Source organism: Aotus nancymaae, unplaced genomic scaffold (genome assembly GCF_030222135.1).
Source record: "Aotus nancymaae isolate 86718 unplaced genomic scaffold, 86718_ANA_hifiasm-v0.15.2.pri h1tg000002l, whole genome shotgun sequence".
In the NCBI taxonomy this organism is placed as follows: Eukaryota; Metazoa; Chordata; class Mammalia; order Primates; family Aotidae; genus Aotus; species Aotus nancymaae.
This window is the reverse complement of record NW_026988413.1, coordinates 34,842,806-34,860,518: the sequence shown is the minus strand read 5'-3', so window position 1 is coordinate 34,860,518 and position 17,713 is coordinate 34,842,806.

Genomic DNA, 17,713 nt, shown 5'->3' with positions numbered 1-17,713 from the left:
GGATACAGGCATTGGATAAGTATTCCCATTCCAAATTGGAGAAATTGACCAAAACAAAGTGGCTACAGGACCAATGCATGTCTGAAACCTGGCAGGGCAGTCATTGAATCTTAAAGCTCCAAAATAGTCTCCTTTGACTCTATATCTCACCTCCAGGGCATGCTGATGCAAGCAGTGGGCTCCCAAGGCCTTGGGAAGCTCCACCCCTATAGCTCTGCATGGTGCAGCCCCCACAGCTGCTTTCATGGGTTGGCATTGAGTGCCTGCAGCTTTACGAAGTACATGGTACAAGCTGTTGGTAGATCTACCATTCTGGGGTCTAGCAGACAGTGGTCCTTTTCTCACAGCTCAACTAGGCAGTGCCCTAGTATGTACTCTGTATGGGGGCTCCAATCCCCTATATCCCCTCTGTATTGCCCTAGTAGAGGTTCTCTATGAGAGCTCTGCCTCTGCAGCAGTCTTCTGCCTAGACATCCAGATGCTTTCCAATAGCTTCTGAAATCCAGGTGGAGGCTCCCAAAGCTCAGCTCTTGTCTTCTGTGTACCTGCAGGTCCAAAACCACATGGAAGATGCCAAGGCTTGGGACTTATACCCTCTGAAGTCATGGCCAGAGCTGTACCTTTGATCCTTTTAGCCACAGCTGGAGATGGAGTGGGTAGTACACAGGGCACCAAATCCTGAGGCTTCACATAGCAGTAGGGCCCTAAGCCCACCACATGAAACCATCTTTTCCTCATAGGCCTCCGGACCCGTGATGGGAGGGGCTTCAGTGAGGATCTCTGACATTCCCTAGAGACATTTTCTCCCTTGTCATGGCTACTAATTGGCTCCTTATTACTTATGCAAGTTTCTATAACTGGCTTGAATTTCTCCCCAGAAAATGGGTTTTTCTTTTCTACCACATGGTCAGGCTAAAATTTTCCAAACTTTTATACTCTGCTTCCCTTGTGTAAGGTTTGTTCTCGTCGACTTTAAAGCAAAGAAACTGAGGCCAGCACGAAAAAAATCCAATGCGAAGGAATTTATTCAGGCTCCCGGGTGAGGTTCTGCGGTCTGACAGGAGGGGCCGGAGAAGTCGCACAGACTCCTCTTTGACATGGGTTTTTATAGGGAGTGAAACAGCTCGATTGGTTGTGGGAGAGCAGGACTGCTATTGGGTAAGTTACAAACCTTGACCTAGGACTTGGCTTGTTGTTGGTTGGAATTACTCGGCTGCTATTGGTTGTTAAGACTCAGCTGCTATTGGTTGTTAAGACTCGGCTGCTATTGGTTGTTAAGGCTTGACTGTTATTGGTTGTGAAGAGGCTAAGGTTACAAGACCTCGTTTGCATACTGGGCTCTTTAAGGGGAGGCCAGGCTGTGCGAGCATGGGAGAAGGGAACATGCCTGAGCATGCCCGAGCTCCTCTGGGCTTGTCCGAGCTTTTGAAAAAGAAGAGGGGGTGTGTGCATCCGAGCTCCTGATGAGGCAACCGGCCTTACACCTTGTAAATAAAGTTCCAATTTTAGATAATCACTGTGAATGCATATAACTGAATGCTTTCAGAATCTTCCTGGTAACCTCTTGAATTCTTTGCTGCTTAGGAATTTTTTCTACCAATTACCCAAAATTATCTCTCTCAAGTTCGAAGCTCCACAGATCTCTAGGGCATGGCCATAATGCTGCCAGTCTCTTTGCTGAAGCATCGCAAGAGTGACTTTTACCCCAGTCCCAATAAATTCTTCATCTCCATCTGAGACCACCTCAGCCTGGACTTCATCATCCATATCACTATCAGCATTTTAGTAAAAACCATTGAACAAGTCTCTAGGAATTTCCAAACTTTTCCATATCTTCTTGTCTTTTTCTGAGCCCTCCACACTGTTTCAACCTCTGTCCATTACCCAATTCCAAAGTCATTTCTACATTTTCATGTTGTCTTTATAGCAGCACTTCATTCCTGGTATTAATTTTCTGTATTTGCTTATTTAAAGGTACATATTTCTTTTTTTTTTTTTTTTTTTTTTTATTGCATTTTAGGTTTTGGGGTACATGTGAAGAACATGCAAGGTTGTTGCACTGGTGCACACCTGGCAGTATGATTTGCTGCCTCCCTCCCCTTCACCTATATCTGGCATTTCTCCCCATGCTATCCCTCCCCAACTCCCCACCCCCCCCACTATCCCCCCTCCCCCCAACAGACCCCCGTGTATAGTGCTCCCCTCCCTGTGTCCATGCGTTCTCCTTGTTCAACACCCGCCTATGAGTGAGAACATGTGGTGTTTGATTTTGTGTTCTTGTGTCAGTTTGCTGAGAATGATGTTTTCCAGGTTCATCCATGTCCCTACGAAGGATGTGAACTCCTCCTTTTTAATGGCTGCATAATATTCCATGGTGTATATGTGCCACATTTTTCCTGTCTAGTCTATCATCGATGGGCATTTGGGCTGGTTCCAGGTCTTTGCTATTGTAAACTGTGCTGCAATGAACATTCGTGTGCATGTGTCCTTATAGTAGAACGATTTATAATCCTTTGGATATATGCCCAGTAATGGGATTGCTGGGTCAAATGGAATTTCTATTTCTAGGTCCTTGAGGAATCGCCACACTGTTTTCCACAGTGGTTGAACTAATTTACACTCCCACCAACAGTGTAAAAGTGTTCCTATTTCTCCACATCCTCTCCAGCATCTGTTGTCTCCAGATTTTTTAATGATCGCCATTCTAACTGGCGTGAGATGGTATCTCAATGTAGTTTTGATTTGCATTTCTCTAATGACCAGTGATGATGAGCATTTTTTCATATGTTTGTTGGCCTCATGTATGTCTTCTTTTGTAAAGTATCTGTTCATATCCTTCGCCCATTTTTGAATGGGCTTGTTTGTTTTTTTCTTGTAAATCTTTTTTAGTTCATTGTAAATTCTGGATATCAGCCCTTTGTCAGACGGGTAGGCTGCAAAATTTTTTCCCATTCTGTTGGTTGCCGATTCACTCTATTGACTGTTTCTTTTGCCGTGCAAAAGCTGTGGAGTTTGATTAGGTCCCATTTGTCTATTTTGGCTTTTGTTGCCAATGCTTTTGGTGTTTTGGTCATAAAGTCCTTGCCTACGCCTATGTCCAGCATGGTTTTGCCTAGGTTTCCTTCTAGTGTTTTTATGGTGTTACGTCTTATGTTTAAGTCTTTAATCCATCTGGAGTCAATTTTAGTGTAAGGTGTCAGGAAGGGGTCCAGTTTCTGCTTTCTGCATATGGCTAGCCAGTTTTCCCAACACCACTTATTGAACATGGAATCCTTTCCCCATTGATTGTTTTTTTCAGGTTTGTCAAAGATCAGGTGGTTGTAGATATGTTGTGTCGCCTCCGACGTCTCTGTTCTGTTCCATTGGTCTATATCTCTGTTTTGGTACCAGTACCATGCTGTTTTGATTACCGTAGCCTTGTAGTAGAGTTTGAAGTCCGGTAGTGTGATGCCTCCTGCTTTGTTCTTTTTGCTTAGAATTGACTTGGCTATGCGGGCTCTCTTTTGGTTCCATATGAAGTTTAAGGTGATTTTTTCCAGTTCTGTGAGGAAGGTCATTGGTAGCTTGATGGGGATAGCGTTGAATCTGTAAATTACTTTGGGCAGTATGGCCATTTTCACGATATTAATTCTTCCTAACCATGAACATGGAATGTTTCTCCATCTGTTTGTGCCCTCTCTTATTTCGTTGAGCAGTGATTTGTAGTTCTCCTTGAAGAGGTCCTTTACGTTCCTTGTTAGTTGTATTCCTAGGTATTTTATTCTCTTTGTAGCAATTGTGAATGGCAGTTCGTTCTTGATTTGGCTCTCTTTAAGTCTGTTATTGGTGTATAGGAATGCTTGTGATTTTTGCACATTGATTTTGTATCCTGAGACTTTGCTGAAGTTGCTTATCAGTTTCAGGAGATTTTGGGCTGAGGTGATAGGGTCTTCTAGATATACAATCATGTCGTCTGCAAATAGAGACAATTTGACTTCCTCCTTTCCTAATTGAATACCCTTTATTTCTTTTTCTTGCCTGATTGCTCTGGCTAGAACTTCCAGTACTATATTGAATAGGAGTGGTGAGAGAGGGCATCCTTGTCTAGTGCCAGATTTCAAAGGGAATGCTTCCAGTTTTTGCCCATTCAGTATGATATTGGCTGTCGGTTTGTCATAAATAGCTTTTATTATTTTGAGATACGTTCCGTCGATACCTAGTTTATTGAGGGTTTTTAGCATAAAGGGCTGTTGAATTTTGTCGAAGGCCTTCTCTGCATCAATTGAGATAATCATGTGGTTTTTGTCTTTGGTTCTGTTTATGTGGTGAATTACATTTATAGACTTGCGTATATTGAACCAGCCTTGCATCCCCGGGATGAATCCTACTTGATCATGGTGGATAAGCTTTTTGATGTGCTGTTGTAATCGGCTTGCCAGTATTTTATTGAAGATTTTTGCATCTATGTTCATCATGGATATTGGCCTGTAGTTTTCTTTTCTTGTTGAGTCTCTGCCGGGTTTTGGTATTAGGATGATGTTGGTCTCATAAAATGATTTGGGAAGGATTCCCTCTTTTTGGATTATTTGGAATAGTTTCAGTAGGAATGGTACCAGTTCCTCTTTGTATGTCTGGTAGAATTCGGCTGTGAGACCATCTGGGCCTGGGCTTTTTTTGGGTGGTAGGCTCTTAATTGCTGCCTCGACTTCAGACCTTGTTATTGGTCTATTCAGGGTTTCAACTTCTTCCTGGTTTAGGCATGGGAGGAGACTACTGTCCAGGAATTTATCCATTTCTTCCAGGTTTTCTAATTTATGTGCACAGAGTTGTTTGTAATAATCTCTGATGATGGTTTGAATTTCTGTGGCATCTGTGGTGATATCCCCTTTATCATTTTTTATTGCATCTATTTGGTTATTCTCTCTTTTCTTTTTTATTAGTTTGGCTAGTGGTCTGTCTATTTTGTTGATCTTTTCAAAAAACCAGCTCCTGGATTTATTGATTTTTTTGTAGGGTTTTTCGTGTCTCTATCTCCTTCATTTCTGCTTTGATCTTAGTTATTTCTTGTCTTCTGCTAGGTTTTGAGTTTTTTTGATCTTGCTCCTCTAGCTCTTTCAATTTTGATGATAGGGTGTCAATTTTAGTTCTCTCCTTTCTTCTCATGTGGGCACTTATTGCTATATATTTTCCTCTAGAGACTGCTTTAAATGTGTCCCAGAGATTCTGGTATGTGGTGTCTTCATTCTCGTTGGTTTCGAAGAACATCTTTATTTCTGCCTTCATTTCAGTGTTTATCCAGTCAACATTCAGGAGAAAGTTGTTCAATTTCCATGAGGATGTGCGGTTCTGGGTGGGCTTCTGAATTCTGAGTTCTAACTTGATTGCACTGTGGTCTGAGAGACTGTTTGTTATGGTTTCTGTTCTTTTGCATTTGCTGAGGAGTGATTTACTTCCAATTATGTGGTCAATTTTAGAGTAGGTGTGATGTGGTGCTGAGAAGAATGTATATTCTCTGGATTTGGGCTGGAGAGTTCTGTAAATATCTATTAGGTTTGCTTGTTCCAGGTCTGAGTTCAAGTCCTGGATATCCTTATTAATTTTCTGTCTCGTTGATCTGTCTAATATTGACAACGGTGTGTTGAAGTCTCCCAGTATTAATGTGTGGGAGTCTATGTCTCTTTGTAAGTCTTTAAGAACTTGCCTTATGTATCTGGGTGCTCCTGTATTAGGTGCATATATATTTAGGATCGTTAGCTCTTCTTGTTGTATTGATCCTTTTACCATTATGTAATGTCCTTCTTTGTCTCTTTTGATCTTTGTTGCTTTAAAGTCTATTTTATCAGAGATGAGAATTGCAACTCCTGCTTTTTTTTGCTCTCCATTTGCTTGGTAAATCTTCCTCCATCCCTTTATTTTGAGCCTTTGTGTATCCTTGCATGTGAGGTGGGTTTCCTGGATACAGCACACTGATGGGTTTTGGCTTTTTATCCAATTTGCCAATCTGTGTCTTTTGATTGGGGCATTTAGTCCATTTACATTTAGGGTTAATATTGTTATGTGTGAGTTTGGTCCTGTCATTTTGATGCTAGCTGGCTGTTTTGCCCATTGGTTGATGGAGATTCTTCATTGTGTTGCTGCTCTTTACCATTTTGTGCGTTTTTGGAGTGGCTGGTGCTGGTTGTTTTTTTCTATGTGTAGTGTCTCCTTCAGGAGCTCTTGTAAAGCTGGTCTGGTGGTGATGAAATCTGTGAGTACTTGCTTGTTCACAAAGGATTTTATTTTTCCTTCACTTATGAAGCTTAGTTTGGCTGGATATGAAATTCTAGGTTGAAAGTTCTTTTCTTTAAGGATGTTGAATATCGGCCCCCACTCTCTTCTGGCCTGTAGGGTTTCTGCTGAGAGATCTGCTGTGAGTCTGATGGGTTTCCCTTTGTGGGTAACCCGACCTTTCTCTCTGGCTGCCCTTAATATTTTCTCCTTCATTTCAACCCTGGTGAATCTGATGATTATGTGCCTTGGGGTTGCTCTTCTAGAGGAATATCTTTGTGGTGTTCTCTGTATTTCCTGGACTTGAATATTGGCCTGCCTTGCTAGGTTGGGGAAGTTTTCCTGGATAATATCCTGAAGAGTATTTTCCAGCTTGGATGCATTCTCTTCGTCACATTCAGGTACACCTATCAAACGTAGATTAGGTCTTTTCACGTAGTCCCATATTTCTTGTTGACTCTGTTCATTCCTTTTTACCTTGTTTTCTCTAATCTTCCCTTCTCGTTTTATTTCATTGAGTTGATCTTCAACTTCTGATATCCTTTCTTCTGCTTGGTCAATTCTGCTGTTGAAACTTGTACATGCTTCGCGAAGTTCTCGTGTTGTGTTTTTCAGCTCCATCAATTCATTCATATTCCTCTCTAAGTTGTCCATTCTTGTTAGCATTTCGTCAAGTCTTTTTTCAAGGTTCTTAGTTTCTTTGCATTGGGTTAGAACATGTTCTTTTAGCTCACAGAAGTTTCTTATTATCCATTTTCTGAAAGCTGATTCTGTCATTTCATCACACTCATTCTCCGTCCAGTCTTGTTCCCGTGCTGGTGAGGAGTTATGCTGCCTTGTAGGGGGAGAGGTGTTCTGGTTTTGGGTGTTTTCATCCTTTTTGCGCTGGTTTCTTCCCATCTTTGTGGATTTATCCACCTATTGACTTTGTAGTTGCTGTCTTTCTGATTTTGGTAATTTTAAGTCTGCAGCAGCTGAACTCATAAACCCCCTTTTCTTCTCCCCAGGTGTTCTGGCCCAGGGGTTTAGCACTTTATGTTTTTCAGCTGTGTTGCTACCGTTTTCCCTGCCCACAAGGTGGCAGTCTAGTCACACTCAGCCTGCAGAGGCTTCGCTGAGCTGCTGTGGGCTCCGCCCAGCTTCCGTGTGAGCTTCCCAGCAGTCCTGTGGGTGTAGTTAGAACTGCTTCCGCTATGCTGGCCCGCCCCTGTAGTGACGGAGTCTCTGTAGTGGCGGGTTGTCTTGGTTACGGAAAATTGCCCCGGGAACTGCAGGGTGTTTCCTGATGGAGGACGCCCCTCCCCCACAGAGCTGAACCGTCCCGGGTTCAGCCGTGTTTCTAGAGGGGCCCTCTTTGTCCTGTAATCTCTTGGCTTGCCTCCTTGCCACAGTTCCCCTTGCTGGCCCAGAGGGGACACAGTCTCGTTCACTTTGTTCAAGGAGCCGCTGCTCCCCGCCCCCCGTGCAGGCCGAGCGGCTGCTCCGGTCCAACCAGCGGCGCTGGGAATGCGGGGAGCTTCTCCACGCAATTAAAATCCGCTGCCCTGTGTGCCGCTGCGTCAGCCGAAGCAGCGGCTCTGAGATTCGTGGCACTCCCTTGCCCGGGGGTCTCCTGGCTTGGCTCCCTGCTTCAGCTCCCCTTTCTGGCTCAGAGGGAACTCTGTCTCTCTCGCTCTGCGCAAGAAGCCACTGCCCCCCGCTCCAGGGCGTAGGCTGAGCGGCCACTCCGCTCAAACCAGCAGTGCTGGAGACCCGTGGGGCTTTTCCTCCTGTGAATCTCCTGGTCTGTGGGCAGTAAAAGTCCGTCTGGAAATGCGGCGTCCACTCACCCTCTGCGCCTTCTCTCGGAGCTGCAATCCCGACTTCCTCTTAAGTGGCCATCTTGGATCGATCTCTACATATTTCTTTAATTTATACATGTTCTTTGCTCAAAAAGTAAATTTCCTGTAGACATATGTTGTATTAGTCCATTTTCACACTGCCATAAAGAACTACCTGACTGGGTTATTTATAAAGGAAAGAGGTTTAATTGACTCACAGTTCTCATGGCTGCACAGACCTCAGGAAACTTACGATCATGGCAGAAGGTGAAGGGGAAGCAAATACCTTCTTCACAAGGTGGCAGGAAAGAGAGAGAGCACAGGGGAAACTGCCACTTTTAAAGCAACAGATCTCATGAGAACTACCTATCATGAGAACAGCACAGGGAAAACCACTGCCATGATGTAATCACTTCCCACCATATCCCTCCCTTGACATGTGGGGCTTACAATTCAAGATAAGATTTGTGTAGGGAAACAGAGCCAAATGATGTCATCTCCCAATTATACTGAGAATGGAATTTTTACTTTTGTCTTCAATTTGCCTGGTTATTTTATTTATTTATTTATTTATTTATTTGTTTATTTATTTATATTTGTTGAGACACAGTCTCATTCTGTCACCCAGTCTGGAGTGCAGTGGCACCATCTCAGCTTACTGCAACCTCCACCTCCCAGGTTCAAGCTATTCTGTGGCCTCACTCTCCTGAGTAGCTGGGATTACCAGCGTGTGCCACCATGCTTGGCTAATTTTTGTAATTTTAGAAGAGACGGGGTTTCACCATGTTGGCTAGGTTAGTCTCGAACTCCTGACCTCAAGTGATTCACTTGCCTTGGCCTCCCAAAGTACTTGGATTAGAGGGATTAGCCACCATGTCTGGCCCCCGGTTATTTATTTATTTATTTATTTTGAGGAAAGAATGCTTACCTTATATAGTCACATTTGTCTGGTAAGACTTTATCTCATTTGTCAACCCCAAATAGTAGTGGAAATTAGAACATTACAACATACCTATCTTTCTTTGAATTGTGTGATTTTCAAAATTATGGAGAGAAATAAAAAAAAGCAAAAAGAGTCTACTTCTACCTTCATGTAATGATTTTTGCTAATAAGAATAACAATACCCCTCTGTCTCTTATTGTTTCTGCTACAACAAAGGGCACAAAAGCGTATCTCATTTCTTTTACTTTCTGTATTACTTTATTTTTAAAAGCTTGGGTCTTTCTATCTTAAAGGGACCCACAGCCATAAAGACTCTTTAGGGGACTGGTTGTTTCTACCTGCTGCCAAGACAAACATGTTGCACCTATGCTCAGTGGTTGATACTAGCCATTGGCTTATTTCTGGTTATAACTCAAGCTTTCAAATTAATTCTTTAAGTTTTTTTAGGTCCTGATCCTTGGCTTCTTTTGAAATTGGCTTCTGTTCCTCTATTTCATTCATGCAGGCAAGCACAGCTGGGCACCTCTGTTGACAGTTTCCAGGTTTGAATTGTACAGTGATGGAAGCCAAGTCATCCTTAGGTATCTGGAACACATTTTATCTTTGGATCTCTGACACAACATGAATATTGTTGACATTTGAGGCATAGTGCCAGACTCATCCAAGCACATAGCTATTTCCCTAGGAAACCATCTAATATGGGTATTTAAAAGCTATTATTTTATTGCTATTGGATGCCATTAAATGCTGGTTCATGAACCAGAAAAAGAAAACATTTCAATTGAGAAAACAGAAAATCCTCTAAAATATTTTGTGTCTATGTGGGATATTTAAATATAACAGAAAAAAAAAAACTAGTAAGTTCAAAATAATGTCATTTTACCTGGTTAGTTTTTATTTTAACTTTATTGTGAGCTTGTTGTTTTTGTGCCTTGATGATATTTTAATGTAAAAGCGTAATTATTATCCAATGTTTATTTAAAACCAGAACTCTACTATGTATGAGACTATCTTTTATTTTTACTATTAGAGTATTTTGATAAATGAAAATGAGAAATAGAAACTTTCTGTATTTATTCACGTACACTACCCACTGCCAGTTTTTATCATTAACTATGGGCTACATCCCTCAAATTCACTATGACTCACTACAGCCTAATTCCCTGCTAGGTTTGGAATACAGCTAGATATGTATTTTTAAAAATCACGTCCATTTAATGAAAGTGTAAAACTTAGAATACATCTAGAGATTTGGTCTTTATTTCATCTTTCTCAAAATATAAATATAATTTAATTAGGTCAGAATCCCCTGTCTCATCATTCTCATTTGTTATTCCCTTTCTATTCCGCTACATCAATCTGTTTTTTATTTGCATCACTGAACTTCCCTGTCTTTATTTTCCAGCTCTTACATGCCAATCCTCCCTCACTATTGCCAGCCCAAAACATCTCTTCAGTGGAGTATTATTTAATTTGTACACGTAATACTCATATCATTGTTGTGTCCTGGGAAATGTATCAACCAACTATTAGATGTCTAATGTTTTGGAATTTAAAACAAATTATTATATCAGCCTGTTGTAAGCAACAGAAGCTGATTTAGTTTGATTAAGCAGAAATTTACTAAAAGGATATTGGATAGCTTATACAATTGTTGAAAGATCTAGAGAATAAGACTTGAGGTTAAGCTTCTAGGCAAAATGGCCAAAACTGTGCCATGGAATTGTCTTAATGACAAAACTACCACAAACAGTGGTCGCCCACAGTATGCCACACAAAATTGCTGCTGCTAATGCTTTTGCCCACTGGTGCAATTTCTGCACAAGAAAATTGACATTTAAACCACAGGGAAGTCATCACTACTTGCACCATTGCCACCACAAGCACCACCAGCACCAAAGAATATCTCCAGCTGCGTTTCTTCTAAGATGGAGTTTAAGTTTAAGTTTAACTCTGCATCTTCTAAGATGCAGAGTTTGTACTACAGAGGAGAAAGAAGTAAGATTGAGCAAAGTTGGAAGTTGAGCTATGATGTAGGCCCAAAGTAGACCTCAGCTGACACAATGACCATCTTGGGAGTTAAAGTTTGCTCTTAGTTAGGTCAAAGCAGCAAGATTTTTATGTCCTTATATTGAACAACCATTAGATATGTGCTACACACTAGGAAGGGACATGACCTTGGGAAAGGTGGCTACAGCTGAGGCAACCCTTAAAAAAACAGATAACTGAAGGTTGTTTGCCAACAGCATCCTCAGCATTTAGGGAAGCACGTACAGTCACTTCTTGCATTACTTGGATTCACTATATATGTATTTTTGGAACAACCCTTCTAAGATTGTTACAGGATTCTATTTCTGGGGGAACCTAAAAGAATACAGTTAGTGGGCCTGGCACGGTGGCTCACGCCTGTAATCCCAGCACTTTGGGAGGCCAAGGCGGGTGGATCATGAGGTCAAGAGATCGAGACCATCCTGGTCAACATGGTGAAACCCCATCTCTACTAAAAATACAAAAAATTAGCTGGGCATGTTGGCATGTGCCTGTAATCCCAGCTACTCAGGAGGCTGAGTCAGGAGAATTGCCTGAACCCAGGAGGCGGAGGTTGTGGTGAGCCAAGATTGCGCCATTGCACTCCAGCCTGGGTAACAAGAGCGAAACTCCGTCTCAGAAAAAAAAAAAAAAAAGAATACAGTTAGTAGGATGACACATCTGCTAATACTGCAGCTGATCTTGGGACCTCAAGTGATCTCATTGTCTCTTTCCTCTCCTATCCACTGTAGATTCCTCTTATCTTCAACTAGCATCTTTGCTGGTCTACATGTTTTATCTACTACCATTACCCAGACCCCCAGCCCTGAGAAGTCTGGGACCCTGGTCACCATGCTTCATGCAGACTGAAGTTTCTGTGCTTGTCCATTCACCATCAAAATTCAACAAGGGAGTACCAAGAGGCACCCAAACATATTTTTCTCTGTCCTTATTATGTCACATCAACCCTGCCTCCCTGTGTTGATCAGGATTAATTATCCCTCCCATGGTGATGGTTACTCTTTTGCTGCTTGTCCCTTGGCACAAGGAGCCTGAAGTGCCCAGGTCATAGCTTATAATTCATGGGAATCTTATTTCAACCACGTTCCCTGCTTGTCAACCAAGTTCTCTCAACTCTCTGCCAAGTCCCGAGGTGTGGGGATGGGAAGCACAAATTCCCAAGTGGGTCACTGGTTGTGATAGTAAGCACTTCCACTTCTTGGTTTCCATTCCCATGTAATATTTCTATTAAAGATGCATCACCATTTGAGGATGCATCACCATGACTATTAAGGATGCATCACCATGACTCAAAATTAATATTCAATTTTGAAGTAGTCAACAATATGTATAGTAAATTAAAACATTTTAAAAGCATTACAATTATTAAGTTCAACCTTCATTTGTTTTGATAAAGATAATTAATTTGAATATATGTTTTCCTCAAGGAAGCTACATATGCAAGATTTTGTTTTCCTTGTTGTTTACTCTTTTTATCCTTATTTTCCTCTCATAAGATGTTTACTCTTTCCCATGGAAAGTTTGGGCTAAGAGAGGATTGCACTACTCTTTTTTCCTCAATCTATACATCTTCCTGCTAGGGACAGGAATGATTCAATAAAGGAAAAGGTTATGTTCTCATGAGACTTGTAGTCTTCTCATCAGCATACATATGACTTTATCCAATTGAAAGGGAAACGCCATGAGACTGATTGGTTAATACGAAAAGGGACATGTCAGGATGTTGAAACTCTGGCTATTCATTCATCATGCCATCATTTCACTCCCTTGGGGAGAAAATTCATCCCTCATCGTAATGGCATACCCATCAGTGAAATGGTACGGCTTCTTTATGGAGCCTTGCTCCATTGACACATTGCAAAGGATTCTAAAAGACAAATGAAATACGGAGGATTAGTATTAGATACAGGTTACCATTTTTCTATTTTTCTATAGTTTTTCTGAAGTTGTAATTGCCGGGTCACTTAACTAGGAAAGCTAATTCAAATGAGAGAGTCTCTAAGTTGTCTCTTTTTCCCTTGTACTGACAGAATAAATAATATTCAGGACTGAGAAAATAGTTCATGTTTTTAAAGAACCTATTAGTAAGGAACTAAGATTTACATGCATTATTTAATTATACCTTACAGAGACCCTAATGAGATAAATATTATCCCCAGGTTCTAACAAGGAAACTGATGTCACAGAGTGATTGCATGTGCATGTTTAAACAAGGATTTTATCTTTTTTATTTTTCTAGACTGTTCTAGAATAAGGAGCTATCTACATTGAGCATATTTTTTCTGTAGAAATAGACACAAAGATATGTCTCCACTGAAAATTATGTGAAGGTGTAATGTACACATTAAGATGTTACATTGGGGTGTGACCCTCTGAAAAAAAAAAAAAAAGATGTTACACTGAAAGGCACACATGAATTTTCTGTGTAAAATACAAGTACACGATGTTCCTCATAATCTAACTTCAACACAAATATCTTGTTTCAATTCCCAAAACTCTTCCCACCATCCCTATGCCTTGTGACTTGGATCCTTTTATGACTTTGTCTGAATCATCATCCCAAGGTCTTAGCTCAAAAGTCTACTGCCTGCTGCAACTTCTCTGATGGTCAGTCCCCAACCTCCCATCTAAGTTTTCTCTTGTGCTGTATTTGCATATTTATTTTATTCCTCTTTTAATACTTACCATAATATAGCTTTCATTAGAAATAATTATGTACATTCCTAGTGTCTACAGTAATCTATACGGCCGTTAAAGAGTGAGTTAAACTTGATTCATTTTTCCTAGAGCCTAGCATAGTACCTTACTCATAGTAGGCATTATGAGTGCTTGTTCAAACTAATCTGCAAATGTTTCCAATTTTTTTCTATAAGTAGGACAGACATGTCTATATGCAGATCATGCTATTTTGTAATTCATTCAAGTAGGCAAGTTGAACTAATCTGTTAGTGCTATTCTAATCCACTGGAGATGAAGTCCACTGGAGAAGAGAGTCTTCAGTGGATCAAATCTATCCCTCATGTCATTTCTGGCCTTAATGATACTGCTAAAGGAACATTATCAATGTTCTGAGATCAAATTCACTAGGGAATATTTGACTCTTTTTAAAAAGAACAATTGTCCCTTCTGGTGTTTGGTCAAAAGGCAATAAAGCATGGTGTTTAAAAGCATGAACTCTAGAGCCAGACTCTCTGGGTTTGAATCCACACTCTACTGTTTGCTGCCCATATGGCCCTGGGATACATCCTTATCTGTGCCTCATATAAAATAGGGATATTTAAAGTACCAACATAATGGAATTAATATAAGGATAGAGTGAGTTAATATAGACAAATCACATAGAACATTTCTCTGCATGTGGTGAAACTTTAAGTGGTGATTATTGTTATTCAACATACTTTTTAAGTTTTCCTCCCTTGAATATTGAATTATTTAGAAATAGCAGCCAACCATAAAACATCCCTCCACTCTCAAAATCTCTCAAAAAGAAACTGATTTTTAAAAATGTTTTAATTGTTGAAACGCAAACTCTTTCAAATGAAGTGTCAAATTTCTTAATAAAGTTACATGAAGTCCTGCAAATGTAAGAGGCCTAGGGAAAGGTGAGTAGAAGTGGCATCTTCTGTTTAATAATTATTTTCATACTCTAATATAATTAATATTTGTCTGCTATTTGAATTATATTTTAGACTTCACAGGATCCAGCTCACACCAAACAAAATTCCTTCTATATGCACGCACTTGAGTGAATAATGCTACACTGGTTTTATAACCTCAAATTACCATAAAACAAAACTGAAATGTCAGATCAGGTTAAAACGAATATTTTCTCCTTTAACAAATTACAAAGGCAATGCCAGTTAGTATATTTAAATTTCCCTAAGTAATACAATTAGCAGTTTCATTGTCTCATAATTTGCCATTTTTAAGCCAAAGTTCTGAATTTATTGTGCAATTATTTTACTTTTCTTACCTATAAAAGACTGCAGTTTCTAGGGCGAGACAGTTGCCTTATAGAATTGACTAGCAATGATGCATGATATTTTTTGAGCGGAATTGAATATGTGTCATCCAATTGAAGTGATTAGGGAAGGTGGGCAAGCTGAATGTAATTATCAAAGTTGGCCTGTGCTCAGCATCCTGTAGATGACAGCCAGATGCTCTTCTAAATGATGGGGTTTCTAGGTCTGTTTCTAAAGGAATTGCATGCCACTGGCCTTGCCAAGTTGTAAAGTTATTTTCTCTTTTTCACTGTTCAAACTTGTAAAGATTACTCTGGCTTTTTGAAATGAAATTAGAGCATCTAGTGGTAGGTCATATCAAGGATGTTAGAGCAATCTGACAGTGACATCTGTCACTCCATTTATGCCAGATTTGATTTGAGGGATTTGGCTGGTGAAGTGTCCAGTGATTCCCTCACTGTTCTATATTTGTCATCCTGCCATAAGGATTGGCTGCATCTTCAGGATGTCACCCAAGTCAGAGTGGGGAATACTCCCAGATAAAGAGGACCACACTGCAATCCAAGCCACAGAATTAGCAGAACACTCCAGCTAGGATCTGAAAACAAATCCACAAGTTTCATACGGAAATGCCAATTTCAGTTTTACTTTTTGTTGTAAAACATTACATATGTTTTTTAATGTAGTAAAATTGTTCAGTTGAATATAAATAAATTTAGGGAATCTGTTTATTCCTTAGTTCTTTAATTTATTCTGGGAAAATATTCACTTGGTCATTTATCCAACAAAAATTTAGTAAATATTCCATGCAAAGAGAATAGTACTTGGAAAAGCCTGGGGATGAGAGATAACATGGCAGTTTCAAGAGGGAAAATACATTATTATGGCCAGACCAGTTTGGGACTAAGAACAACAATAAGAAATTTAAGATTTTTAAACAAGAAATTGATGATGAGATTGCATTTTCTGACAGACTATCTTGGCTATACAGTGTAGAAGGCATATTGGAAAGTAGGGGCAAGAGAAACTGTAAGGAGAACCACGAAGAGATTATTGCAGAAATATAGACAAGAGATGACACCCTGACACGAGATAGTGAAAATGAGAAGTGAATGAACTTTAGGGAATTTAGGAAGCAGAAGAATAGGATTTGGGAGATAGCAGATATGAGCAGTGGCAAGGTTGGGAAGAAGACATAGAAAATGCTTAGGTTTCTGATATAGGTAACTGCATGAAGGGTGGTTCTATTTATTAAGACTAGAATATCAGATGGAAGATCAGAGGGAGGTGATGAGTTTGATTCAGACATGCTGGATTTAAGGAAAATGTGGGATATAAAATAGAAATATCCAGTAGGCAGTGGTAAATATAAGTAGGGGGATAGGAAAGAACACAACAGAGGTCTTCACTTGAGCCTAAGGTATGCTCCCAAATACTAGTTTGCATAAGGGAATTAAACACTTCCTAGGAAAGTATTCAATTCAGGGAAGTGCTAAATTTGGATAATGGACCAATGAGGTAAATATTGTAGGAAAAGGGTATCTCTGCACATAATATGTTGTCTCTTTTTAGCACATTTCTTCAGCTGAGCTCTCATGGGTTTTATATTAAAATTCTTGCATTAAAAGTGTAATAGATATTTTAAAGGAGTGGCTTTAATCAAAGCTCCATGATGCCTTGAGATTAGGGCATCATCAGCACTGCTGCCAGTTAAGTAGGCTCTGCTGACAAATGGCAGACTTCATGAGACATAGCTGAAGGCCCTGAAACATCAGGCATTTGCAAGTCTTGGCCTGCGTATCCAAAGACACCAGCAGTAGAAGGTTGGCTTTAAAGAGAGAATCAGGGGCAGCAGAACCTTGGGAGACATGGATGTCCTTGACTGACACTATCAGCAGGAAATAACAGACACTGCAGAGTCACCAAAAGAACTGGTTGGTGGAGAACGTGAAATCCAGACATATGAAATCAATTTCAGGAGAAAGTTGGTATGCCTTTGGAAGTGGTAGTGACAGAGCCAGAGATGTTCTCTTCTGCAACTGTTTTTGTAACATTATTTTTAACATTAGTCTGGGACAACCTAGGGGGAAACATCTACCTGTTGCATATTTGTCGTATGTATTAAGAAGTCATGTTTTACCTTTCTTTTTAAAGATAAATTTGATATCTTATATTTCTATTTTAAAAACCTAAAGTCAATTACTTTTTAAACGATATGGATTCCAGTTTATTAATCTGCAGTCAGTGCTTTTAAATGGAAAAACAGTTTCTCTGCCTCTCTTTAGAATCAAATGATATGAAATATCTTAATTATAGTTATGTGATTATTTTTATATCAGCAATAATACTCAACTGAAATAAGTCTCCCTACCATAAGTAAAAAGTAGAAGATGTGCATCCTTAATTTAGATTTTAATTTTACCTAAACATTAATTCATTTTTGCCTATAAATGAATTCATCCATGTCCCTGAAAATGACATGAACATGTTCTGTCAAATTAATTAATTAGGGCAATTTATTCTGGTTTCACATGCCAAACATTATAAGAGGTTAAGAAAGTGCTATCGAATTATGTTTTTAATTTAATAAAAATCAATATCTGGTGATAAACTGTAATGAGAAATAAGAAGCTCCTAATTTTTAATTAAAGCATTCAAAAATTCCAAACTGCACAGTGTTATCATTATACTTT